The sequence below is a fragment of the Mastigoproctus giganteus genome, chromosome 13, assembly GCF_048544385.1.
Source record: "Mastigoproctus giganteus isolate SK-2022 chromosome 13, ASM4854438v1, whole genome shotgun sequence".
NCBI lineage: Eukaryota > Metazoa > Arthropoda > Arachnida > Uropygi > Thelyphonidae > Mastigoproctus > Mastigoproctus giganteus.
This window is the reverse complement of record NC_143587.1, coordinates 157,053,560-157,065,957: the sequence shown is the minus strand read 5'-3', so window position 1 is coordinate 157,065,957 and position 12,398 is coordinate 157,053,560. Positions and strand designations below refer to the sequence as shown.

General features: G+C 39.9%; 1 protein-coding gene across 1 annotated transcript in view; it reads left to right on the top strand.

Moving 5' to 3' along the window:
- The first annotated feature begins 311 nt into the window (after window positions 1–311).
- LOC150076546 (serine/threonine-protein kinase unc-51-like) overlaps window positions 312–12,398 on the top strand; it is a 462,846-nt gene continuing 450,759 nt past the window's right edge. Inside the window, exon 1 of the mRNA XM_090387194.1 lies at window positions 312–354. The gene's annotated coding sequence lies outside the window, so the exon portion shown is untranslated. The remainder of the gene's footprint in view (window positions 355–12,398) is intronic.

The following is a 12,398-nucleotide window of genomic DNA, read 5'->3' as shown; positions in this document are numbered from 1 at the left end:
ACTGGTGATGTGAGTGAAGTTTACGTTTTGCTGAAATTTTGTTTCTTGAATTAATGTGATGATTACGATGGTGAAGCAGTTGTTAGTACGATTTTTGGTGTTTTGTTTAAGTAAAATTTGGTTATAGTTATTAACGTTCGATGATGGCAAGGCAGAAATAATACAATGCCTTTTTATTTTCACAGACCTAGAGTGCTTCAGAATTATCGATGATTATAATATTTGTATTTATGGAAGAGCTTAGCACCTCCTGATGTTAGCGAAATGGAAAGTATAGGTGAATTTGAATATAATACAAAAGATTTAATAGGACATGGCGCATTTGCTGTTGTCTTTAAAGGGAGATATAGAAAGGTAACGTACCTGTGTTCTAATCTTAGAAATATGCATAGCTTCAAAAATTTTATTATTTTTTTTATTTTGAAATGTGTCAGAATGTTTCTAATTAAGTGCCATCGAGAAGTGCGACCGTTAGTTTAATTAACCTTTAACTCCCCCCCCCCCCCAAATGATATGGTATTATTTTGTTCACAATGTTTTTATTACACTGTTTATTACGATGTTGTTATGTACATTTTTCGGGCATAAATGATTTACCTTTATTTTTTTGATTTATATGGAGGACATTTTTTAGTTGTGAAATGGTTGGAAAGTTGTTAAATAGAGCAGTATAAATCTAAGCATGTAAAACAGAAATCTCAGTTTAGTTCTTAAAGGTTGTGCAGATTCTGGAATGAGTACTGTCACGTTAGATGTGCTTAATCATTTTCATAGTTGTGCCTTTAAACTTAGTGACATGAAACCATTATAATGCAAAAGTAGCTCTTGGGGAATAAAAGTTGGTGTATACTTGCATGTACACCAATGCTAGGAGTTTAGTAAATAAATTTAATGAATTTGAGGTATTGCTCAAAACATCAAAGGCAGATATTGTTGGGATATCAGAGACGTGGTGTCACACAGATATAAGGAATGCAGAACTGGAATTTGGGGAGTACAACGTCTACAGAAAGGATAGAGAAAGGAAGTAAGCAAACCCTTAGCCATAATTATGAGAGCTTCCTTGGACTCAGGGGAGGTACCCATGGACTGGAGATGGGCAGATGTGACCCCAATTCACAAAGGAGGATCAAAGGCTAACACAAGCAGTTATAGATGTGAGTTTTTCCTGGAATTTTCCTGGAACTTCTGTTCCAGGAAAATTAATGGAGGCACTGGTTAAAGAAGCACTGCAGGATCATCTAGACAAGACTTCAGTTATATCTCGGACACAGCATGGTTTTGTTAAGGGGAAGTCTTGCCTGACCAATTTGATTGGATACTATGATGCAGTTACAAAAGAACTGGATGCAGCGAATAACTTTGATATTATATACTTGGATCTTAGAAAGGCTTTTGATACTGTTGCACATGGAAGACTGCTGCACAAATTGGAGCAGTGTGGCATTGGAGGCAAACTGCTGCTATGGATAAAGGGGTGGTTGAGGGGGAGAAGACAGAGAGTGGTAATCAATGGACACTGCTCATCGTGGACTAATGTTATTAGTGGAGTCCCTCAGGGTTCAGTGTTGGGTCCATTATTGTTTTCTGTATTTATAAATGATATTGATGATGGTATATCAAGCTTAATGTCCAAGTTTGCAGATGATACGAAGGTTGGCAGGGTTGTGAAGGACACTACTGACACTATGCTACTCCAACAGGATCTGGAAAGGTTGAGCAGATGGGCCGAGAGGTGGCAAATGAAGTTTAACATTGACAAATGTAAAGTACTACATATGGGAAACAGCAATCCCAGAGCAACGTATCAACTCTGTGGTACTACACTGACAGTGGTAGAGAATGAAAGGGACCTGGGGGTGGTTGTGCAGGCAGATATGAAGTTCTCTGAGCAGTGCAGATGGTCTCCAAGAGTAGCTCATGGAGTATTGTCAATGATATACAGGAATTTTTCCAGCAGTGATAAGGAGGATTATTCCCTTGTATAAGGCAATGGTCAGGCCACACCTAGAGTACTATATACAGGTCTGGAGGCCCCATTTCAAAAAAGATGTAGAGCTGCTAGAACGAGTACAGAGAAGAGCAACAAGATTAGTGCTCTTACGAAGAAAGGCTTAAGTTTTGCAAATTAGTGTCTGGAGACTAGGCACCTGCGAGGTGATTTGATTGAGGTGTATAAAGCCTTGAATGGTTTGAGTATGCTCAGTGCCGATGGGATTCTTCCTCTTGCTCAGAATAATCGCCTGAGATGGCATAAATTCAAATTGAGGAAAGACAGTTGTAGGGTAGATGTGCAGAAGTTTGCCTTTAGTCAGCAGGTGATTGATTGCTAGAACGAACTTCCATCTGTCATTGTAGAAGTTGATAGCTTAAACAGATTCTAGGCAGAACTAGACAAAAATTTGGAGCTGATGGATGAGTGAAATGAGAAGGGTGTGTGTGTGTGTGTGTGTGTGTGTTTTTTTATTTATTTTATTTTTTTTTAATTGATGCTATATAAGCTTGCTTTCTTGCATCATGTCCCCTTTCTAATGCTAATGCAATCAGCATTGAGCTCACTCAGTCATTTAAAGTCAACACCTCAATCAGATCTCCTCGCAGGTGCCTAGTCTCCAAACACAGCAGTTTGCAGAACTTAAGCCTTTTTTCCTAAGAGGACCTTTTTCTGCATTTTACCAATCTCCTCGTCCTCTGCACTTGTTCCAATAGATTGACACCCTTCCTAAAATGAGGCTTCTGGGCCTTTATGTAGTACTCAAGATGTGGCCTTACTATTGCCTTATAGAAATCACCTCTTTATCCCTGCTAGCAAAAATTTCTGTATATCATTGACAAAGGGCCATGAGCTGTCCTGGCAGCCCATCTGCACTGAGAATTTCATATGTGACTGCACAATTACTTGCAAGTCTTTTTCATTTTTCTACTACTCTGAGTGAGTATCCCACAGTTGGTATGTTAATCTGGGATATACTATTTTGCATTTTTTAACATTAGGCTTCAGTTGATATTTCTTAGCCCATCTAGATCTTGTTGCAGTAGCATGCTCTAATTACTGTCATTAAACATCTGCAAACATTTGTGTTATCTGCAGAGTCATTAAGAATATTTCACATGTTTCATAATGTGTCAAAGTGGATTGACAATTGAGGTTGGTAATTTTTTTTGTTTAATTGCATATAAGCTTGCTTTCTTGTGTCATTTGCCACTAATATTTATGTATAATATTATAAAAGTTAAATTTACAATATACTAAAGAAAGTAAGAAAGCACAAAAATTAACACTACTGAATTCAGATTCCTGTTCTATAGGCTTTAATCCACACTATAGAGCAGAGAGAGAAACATCTGCTCTTTATAACTGCCAACCATGTCTTCAGGACAACTTTAACTACTTCATCAGAGCCACATCTGTTCCCGCGATATGAGCTTTGTAAACAAAAATTTCTTGGGTTAACTTAATCCGAACTGTGAAATTTTTGCCTATGTGCTACATGTGACTGCAGTGAGATCACTCAATCTTATGTCAGAATGACATTGCTATATTTCCTTACGTGTTTAATTATTTTTTTGAGAAACTGCAGATTCTCAATATAGTTTCTTTTTCAAAATACTTTGAACTGTCTTATTTTCTTCATCAGAGTGGCAAATACAGGATTCATATTCAGTCACAATAAGTAACATTTTCAGCAATCAGAAAGTAACCTTGAGGCTGTTGCAGACAATCTCTCAGATATGCCAGATAAGCTGTGTTTGCTAGCTGGGAGTCTAAAACAGTGATGGAACTGATATTTTATTGACACTCAAGTCAAGTGAACCTAATTTTGGCAAAGTTTGTGACAACCAGTTCCTCTGCTTGTACCTTCACGATGGTGAGACTGTTAGTAATCCTGGGTGTAACCCCCATGTGCAAGCACACCTGGCTGAACACCCAGGTGTGAACCAATGTAAGCAGGGATTGAGGTGCGGCACCCACACCACACGGAGGAATGCACCCCCCCCCCCGTTACCAGTCAATACTAGGTGGTAGATGACTCATTAACTGGTGCAATACCACCACTTTACTTATTGTAGTGGTGGAACCCATGTTTAGTCTCCAGAGCAAAGTTCCAATCAACCCTCTCCATCTCTTCCATCATGCAGTATGATTGACTTTTGAGGTTATGATGAACACCACGGCGAGATCCAAACTTTCTTACATTTCGAGGGTACAGCTGTAAAATGGTGTTTGAAGGCTCTAGTTAGTACACAGGACCGAACCTATTGGTAACTTGCTAGGAGGCCTCCGGATCAGCTAGTGTATAATCTCGCTGCCTCTACTCTGCCAGATAGTGACTGAAGGGAGTCCGAATAGTGTGTATGCGGGGGGCCACTTTATTGTCAAGGATCTGGGTATATTCTTACCCAGATCCTTGACAACCTTGATGGCACACTATATCCAAAAATTTCATTACTTCATACAGCATGTTTCCCCCCCTCCCCCCCACATTTTCTTACTATTGAATACATGATGAATTGTCAAACTAATAGAGCAAACTTATCTGCGAAAAGATCTAAACCTCCCAAACACTTCCTAGTTCATTTCACAAATATAATATACGTGGTATCTGTTCTAATTTCAGTGATGTCAATTCCACTCACAGTCTGCCAAACCCCATGTACTTTTTCTGACGGAATCTCAGTTATCGGTTGATTCAACCACTGCTCATCTCAGTTGCCCAAAATTCATTTCGCCTCAAAGGTGGTAGTTGTGCATATGTCTGTTTTGATATTCCCTGTCAGAGACTTGGTAATTTGGAATCTCCTCTGGCTTAAAATCTCTATCTCATTCTGTCAAATTCATCTGTTGTCTCTACTGTTCTCCAACTCCTCTAATCATTTGGAAATCTTTGACTTCCTCTCTTTGCAACTTGACTTTCTCCAGTCCAACTTTCCTAACAGTAAAGTAATTTTCCTTGGTGATTTTAACGTTCACAATTCCAGGTGGCTTCCGTTTTCTAGTTATACAGACCCAGCTGGTCGAGATGCTGAGGCTTTTTAAATTACTAATGACCTTGCACAGATTGTTCATTTACCTACCACAATACCACACAATCCTAACCATACAGCGAACATGCTCAATCGTTTTCTCACAAACAGCTTTTCTAAGTCACGTCGAAATGAGTGGTCCTTTAGGCACCTCAGATCACAACTTGGCGATTGTCTCCTCTCTAATGGAGCCTTTATCTCATGGCTATTCCCAACCTCATGTTGTTTGGCATTACAAGAATGCAAAATGGGATGACCTGCGAGATTTCGTTTCTTCTTTTCCTTGATTGGAGTACTGTTTCAAAACTTCTGATGTTAACGTTTGCTCAAATCGTGTCAGTGAAATTATTCTTGTAGGAATGGAATCCTTTATTCCACACTGCACCTTAAAATCTTGTCCCTTATTTGGTTTCTTGGTTTCTCAATAAATGTGCTAAGGCTGTTCAAGAGAAGAATGTTACATATTGTAATTGTTTTGTTTCCAATTCTTCAGTTTAATTTTCTGCCTACACCAGAGCTTGTTACAATTGTAAAGAAATTATTAATCAAATTAGATTTTGAACAGGCTAAGAATAGAAAACTTGCTTCTTGCCCTGATGGCAACCGAGCATTCTGGTCTCTTGCCTAAGCTCTTGGCCGCAATTCCTAAAAAGCCAGTTCCTAAAAAGAGTGACAAATGCCTCCCATCCAGTTATCGTCCCATTGCAATTACTTCTACTCTTTCGAAAGTAATGGATAAATAAATTAACTGCCAACTCTAAAACTATCTGGAAACCTTCCATCTGAACAATGAATGCCAGTATGGATTGTCGAACCACAGGTGATATTCTGGCTTATGTTACCCATTTATGGACATATTCAATGGAAAAGTTCAGGGAAACACAAGCAGTTGCTCTTGACATCTGAAAGGCTTTCGATCATGTTTGCCATTAAGGTCTTCTAAACAAGCTTCCATGTTATGATTTGCCAACTGTTTTTTGTAATTACTTATCCAGTTTTTGCTCTGACCGCTTACTGAGGATGATGGTAGATGGCTCTCTGTGTTCTAACTTCTCCACTAATGCTGGTTTTTCCCCCAAGGTTCAGTTCTTTCCTCCACTCTTTTCCTCTTGTATATTGATGACCTTCTTCCATTTACAGGAAATCCTATCCATAGTTTTGCCGATGATAGCACGTTGCATTCCACTTTCCATTTTGAGAAACCTTGCTCTGCTCAATCAGCTTGAACTTCTCGAATATCCGCTACCATGGTTGTCAGATGAACTAATGATACATGTGGCAGAGAAGAAAAACGCGTGGGATACATACAAATTAATGGGTGACATGGAAGCCTATGATAGATATAAGTTGGTCTGTAACCAAGTCACAAAGGAGATTAGGCAGGCAAAGGCAGACTACGAAAAATCCTTGGCAAAGGATGCAAAGAAAAACAGAAAAGAGTTCTTTACATATTTGAACTCGAGAAGGAAAGGGATGAATCAGATTGGTCCACTGGATATTGATGGTTCAACAGTTGAGGATCCTGCTCAGGTGGCTAACAATCTAAACGAGTATTTTGCATCTACATTCACGCATGTGGAGTTATTCGGGAAGGGGAATGATGTAGGTAAAGTAAACATTGGCAGTGAGCTGGATGATTTTGTAATAACTGAGAGGGAAGTGGAGGAGAGATTGTTGAGGATAAACATAAAAAAGGCACCTGGGGTGGATGGGATCTATCCAGTTATATTAAAGGAGGCAGCAAAGGAAGTATGCAAACCCCTAGCCATAATTATGAGAGCTTCTTTGGACTCAGGGGAGGTACCCATAGACTGGAGATGTGCAAATGTAACCCCAATTCACAAAGGAGGATCAAAGGCTGACACAAGTAATTATAGACCTGTTAGTTTAACTTCTGTTCCAGGTAAATTAATGGAGGCACTGGTTAAAGAAGCACTGCAGGATCATCTAGACAAGAATTCAGTTATAGCTCAGACGCAGCATGGTTTTGTTAAGGGTAGGTCTTGCCTGACCAATTTGATTGTATACTATGATGTAGTCACAAAAGAACTGGATGCAGGGAATAACTTTGATATTATATATTTGGATCTTAGAAAGGCTTTTGATACTGTTGCACATGGAAGACTGCTACACAAATTGGAGCAGTGTGGCATTGGAGGCAAATTGCTGCTATGGATAAGGGGATGGTTGAGTGGCAGAAGACAGAGAGTGGTAATCAATGGACACTGCTCAATGTGGACTAATGTTATTAGTGGAGTTCCTCAAGGTTCAGTGTTGGGTCCGTTGTTGTTTTCGGTGTTTATGAATGATATTGATGATGGTATATCAAGTTTAATGTCCAAGTTTGCAGATGATACAAAGGTTGGCAGGGTCGTTAAGGACACTACTGACGCTATGCTCTTGCAACAGGATCTGGAAAGGTTGAACAGATGGGCTGAGAGGTGGCAAATGAAGTTTAACATTGACAAATGTAAAGTACTACATATGGGAAACAGTAACCCCAGAGCAACGTATCAACTCTGCGGTGCTACACTGACAGTGGTGGAGAATGAAAAGGACCTGGGGGTGATTGTGCAGGCAGATATGAAGTTCTCTGAGCAGTGCAGACGAGCTGCAAGAGTAGCTCATGGTGTCTTGTCAATGATATACAGGAATTTTTCTAGCAGGGATAAGGAGGTGATTATTAGTATTAGTATTAGTAACGGCCGTATGGTGCAAGAAAGCCTATGGCTTATGCTGCACTAGCCAAAAAAAAAAAAAAAAAAAAAAAAATCCGAACAAAACAATGATAAAAACAAAAATTAAATAAATAAATAATAATAATTAATAAATAAATAAAAATAATAAAATAAAATTAAAAATTAAATAAAAAGGAAATTAATCCTATCATCCTATGCGCTTCCCTTACCCGAAAGTACTATCCAGATGACCTTTGAATTTCCCCAAACTGTCGGCCTTTACCACCCATGAAGGCAACTTATTCCAGTAATTTATAACTCGCTGGCTAAAATAAAACTTCCTGCAGTCCAATCTAAACATTTCCCCGCGTAACTTGAATTTATGTCCCCTAGTTCTAGCATCATTTATAATCTTGAAAATTTTGTCCTCATTCATTTTACTGATGCCTCTCAGAGCCTTAAACACCTCAATCAAATCTCCTCTAAGGTGTCTAGTTTCCAAACTCTGCAACCCACATATTCGAAGTCTTTCTTCATAAGGACGCCCTTTTGCCGATCTCACCAGGCGAGTTACCCTTCTTTGCACCCTTTCAAGAAGCTCGATGTCTTTCTTTAGGTGCGGTCTCCATACTTGAACACAGTATTCCAAGTGTGGTCTAACATAGGCCTTATATAATGGGATTATCACGTCCCTATCTCTACTTGCAAAAGTTCGATAGATCATCGATAGGACACCATGGGCCTTCCTTGCAACCTGTTTACAATGCTCAGAGAATTTCATGTCTGACCGTATCATAACACCCAAGTCCCTTTCCTCCAGTACTGGGTTTAGTTGAACTCCACCAAGTGAATAAGTTATTTTGGGATTACTGTTTCCCAGGTGTAATACCTTACACTTTGTTGGATTAAAGCACAGCTGCCATTTTTCTGACCATTCTTGAAGTCTATCTAGGTCTCTCTGAAGAAGCTCAGCTTGACAGTGATCATTAACTACTCTACCAATTTTAACATCATCTGCAAATTTAGACATCACGCCCTCTATCCCTTCATCAATGTCGTTTATGAAAATTAAAAACAACAGTGGTCCTAATACTGATCCTTGGGGAACCCCACTTCTTACATCAACCCAATCTGAGGAATAGCCATTTATCACAACCCTCTGCCTCCTGCCCTGAAGCCATCCTTCTATCCATCTAAGGATTTTCCCAGTGATTCCAACCTGTTCCAGCTTATAAAGCAACCGCTCATGTGGGACTGAGTCAAAAGCTTTGCTGAAATCTAAATAAACAATGTCGAAATTATTCCCTAAATCCAGCTCGTGAGTGACCCTTTCGAAATAGCGAACCAGATTTGTTAAACATGATTTTCCCTTTACAAAACCATGCTGAGTATCCTTGAGAATTTCAATTCTATCCAAATGATCCTGAATTCCACCCTTGATCAATGCCTCCGTGATTTTCCCTACTACTGAAGTCAGACTGACAGGTCGATAATTTCCCACTTCACTTTTAGAGCCACCCTTATGTATGGGAGATACATTTGCACTTTTCCAATCCAAGGGAATCTCCCCAGAGTCTAGTGATGCTCGCATAACCAGCCTCAGTGGTTCAATGCACTCGCTTGCCGCCTCTCTCAAGATTATAGGGTATATTCCATCAACTCCAGGAGCCTTACTAGTCTGTAGGCTTGAAAGTTTTTTCATTAAATAATCTTGCGAAATTTCAATATCATTAATTACATATTTTTTAACTTCGCTCCCACAATTTCCCATTGCCACAAAAGGCTTTTCATTTGTAAATATCGATGCAAAATAACTGTTGAGTTCATCTGCAACGGCAGCTGGTGTATTTATTACTATCCCCTTTCCCTTACGTAAAGGTCCGATCTGGTTTGTCCTGCTCTTCTTGGCATTTATATATGTGAAGAATTCTTTATCCCCCCTCTTTGCTCTGTTTGCTAGTGATTTCTCATAAACTGCCTTTGCCTATCGAACCTTTTCTGTGGCTCTATTACACACCACCTTGTAGCTGTTATAGGCTTCAGTACTTTTTATTGCTCTGTAACGTTTCCATGCCACCTTTTTCTGCTCAAGTAATGTGGCAACTTCACTATTCATCCAACTTGGAACCCTTCTCGTGGAGTATTTTTTTAATGGTATATACGCATTCAAGGCATCTGTGATTAATGTTTTAAAAGCGTACCACAGTTCAATTGTATTCATTCTCTGCGCGATATCTACCCAGTTAATAGAGGCCATGTAGTACCTTAAGGCATCGTAATTTCCTTTTCTGAAATTAAAACCCATTCCTTTGCCTTTTACTTCTGCTACCTCTCTCGTCATCATCCACCGTAGAACTCCGTGATCACTTCCTGCTACTGGTTCCTCTACTGTCAGCCCTGTTATGTCATCTGATTCATGTGTGATGATGAGGTCTAGGATATTCTTTTCTCTAGTACTTTCCCTGACATGTTGATACAAATAACAGTCATCTAGTTGATTTAAAAATTTTGTTCCCCATGTCGAGTTTCCTTCCCATTTACTCCAATCAATTAGAGGCAAATTGAAATCACCCATAATAAGGCATTGACGCTTACTTGCCCATTCCATTTGCATGTAGAGGCTTTTGTCATAGTCTTCACAATCACCTGGTCTGTAGATTACGCCTACTCGCATTGTACCTTTGTTTCCAACTATCTCACACCATACAGACTCTATACTAGCATGTGAAATGTCTGAATCCGGGAAAGCTATCGTCGCACTCAGGCTGCTTCTGATAAGAAGCATTACCCCACCACCCCTTCTATCTACTCTATCCTTCCTAAATACATTATACAAGCCGTACTGAAACTCATCCCCAATTTCCGGGTGGCACCACGTCTCCGTAAGCCCTATTATGTCCGCGTTACTTGTTTTAACCAGCAGTTCGAATTCGCTCATTTTATTGACGACACTTCTAACGTTACTGTATAAACAATTAAGATTTACTGTTCTTGTATATTTAACAACCCTAACACAACCCTTGAAGTTTTTTAGGCTCTCTTCCCTGATATTAGCTACCTGCTCACGTGAAACGTCTTTGCCCCCAGAACATCTAGATAATACGTCTAGATAATATTCCCTTGTATAAGGCAATGGTTAGGCCACATCTTGAGTACTGTATACAGGTCTGGAGGCCTCATTTCAAGAAGGATGTAGAGCTGCTGGAACGGGTACAGAGAAGGGCAACAAGATTAGTGAATGGAACAAAGGGTTGCTCTTACGAAGAAAGGCTTAAGTTTTGCAAATTGCAGAGTCTGGAGACTAGGCACCGGCGAGGTGATCTGATAGAGGTGTATAAGGCTTTGAATGGTTTGAGCATGCTAAATGCCAATGGGATTCTTCATCTTTCTCAGAATAATCACCTCAGAGGGCATAAATTCAAATTGAGGAAGGACGGATGTCGGATAGATGTGCGGAAATTTGCCTTTGGCCAGCGGGTGGTTGGTTGGTGGAACCGACTTCCATCATTTGTTGTTGAAGTTGATAGCCTAAACAAATTTAAAGCTCAACTGGACAGGTATTTCGAACGAACGGAGGGGTGAAATGGGAGTGGGTTTTTTTTTTTTTTTTTGGCTGATGCTGAATAAGCTTGCTTTCTTGCATGATATGCCTCTACTAATGCTAATGCTAATACCAATTCCTTAAATGCCGATCACCAGGTAATTCTCCAGTGGGGCAAAGACAACTTAGTTGATTTCAATCCTTCTAAAACTCAGTTCTGTCTTATATTTCATAAAAAAGGATTCTTCTGCTCCTATGCTTATCTTTGGTGACACTCCGATGTATAGGCAAGATGATATATCTTTTTTGGGGATTACCCCGACTTCTCTCTTGGCACAAGCACATCACAAATATTGCTTCCTCTGCATCTAAAATACTTGGTTTTCTGTTTTGCTCTGTGTTACTTTTTTTCCAAACAGCTGGTCACTCTGTACAAATCGAAAATCCACCGTACCATGGAATATTGTTCCCATTGTTCCCACATCTGGGGTGGTGCCTCCAAAATCTCTTTCAGGCTACTAGCTTCCATTCAGAAGAGGGCAGTTAGGTTAATTAATGACTCATCTCTAACACAGTCTCTCCACTCTCTGTAGGCACCTCTGTAGCCAGGTGGGAAGGAGCAGCAGTGCGTAGCACACGCTTCTTGATTAGACCGGGGTTCGAGCCCGTCACCACCAAATACAGAGGATGCGGAAAGGTCAGGGAATGACCACCGCATATCCCGGAGCAATATGGCCTTAGTTGCTAATGCTCCTAAAAATCAAATAACAAACTCCACTCTCTGTCTCATAGACATTCTGGTTCTGCTGCATGCCTTTTCTACAGATACTTCCATGGGCACTGTTCTTCTGAATTGGCTTCTATAATTCCTGCTCTCTTTCAAAACATGCCGAACACGTGCTGCCACCAGCCAACATCCATTTACTGTCCAACTTCAAACTCACAGAACCAACTTTTCATCTTCCTCGTTTATTCATGCAATTGCCAGTTTTCTGGAGCAACCTTCCTTCATACATGTTTCCTGAAAATAACAGTCTACAGAAGTTCAAGACTAAAGTCAGCAAATCTTTCATCTTCTCAACCTCCAACCCATGCACGGTACTTAGTACTATAGGTTCTAATATCTCTCATGTTTGGGATTTTCATAAAATAAA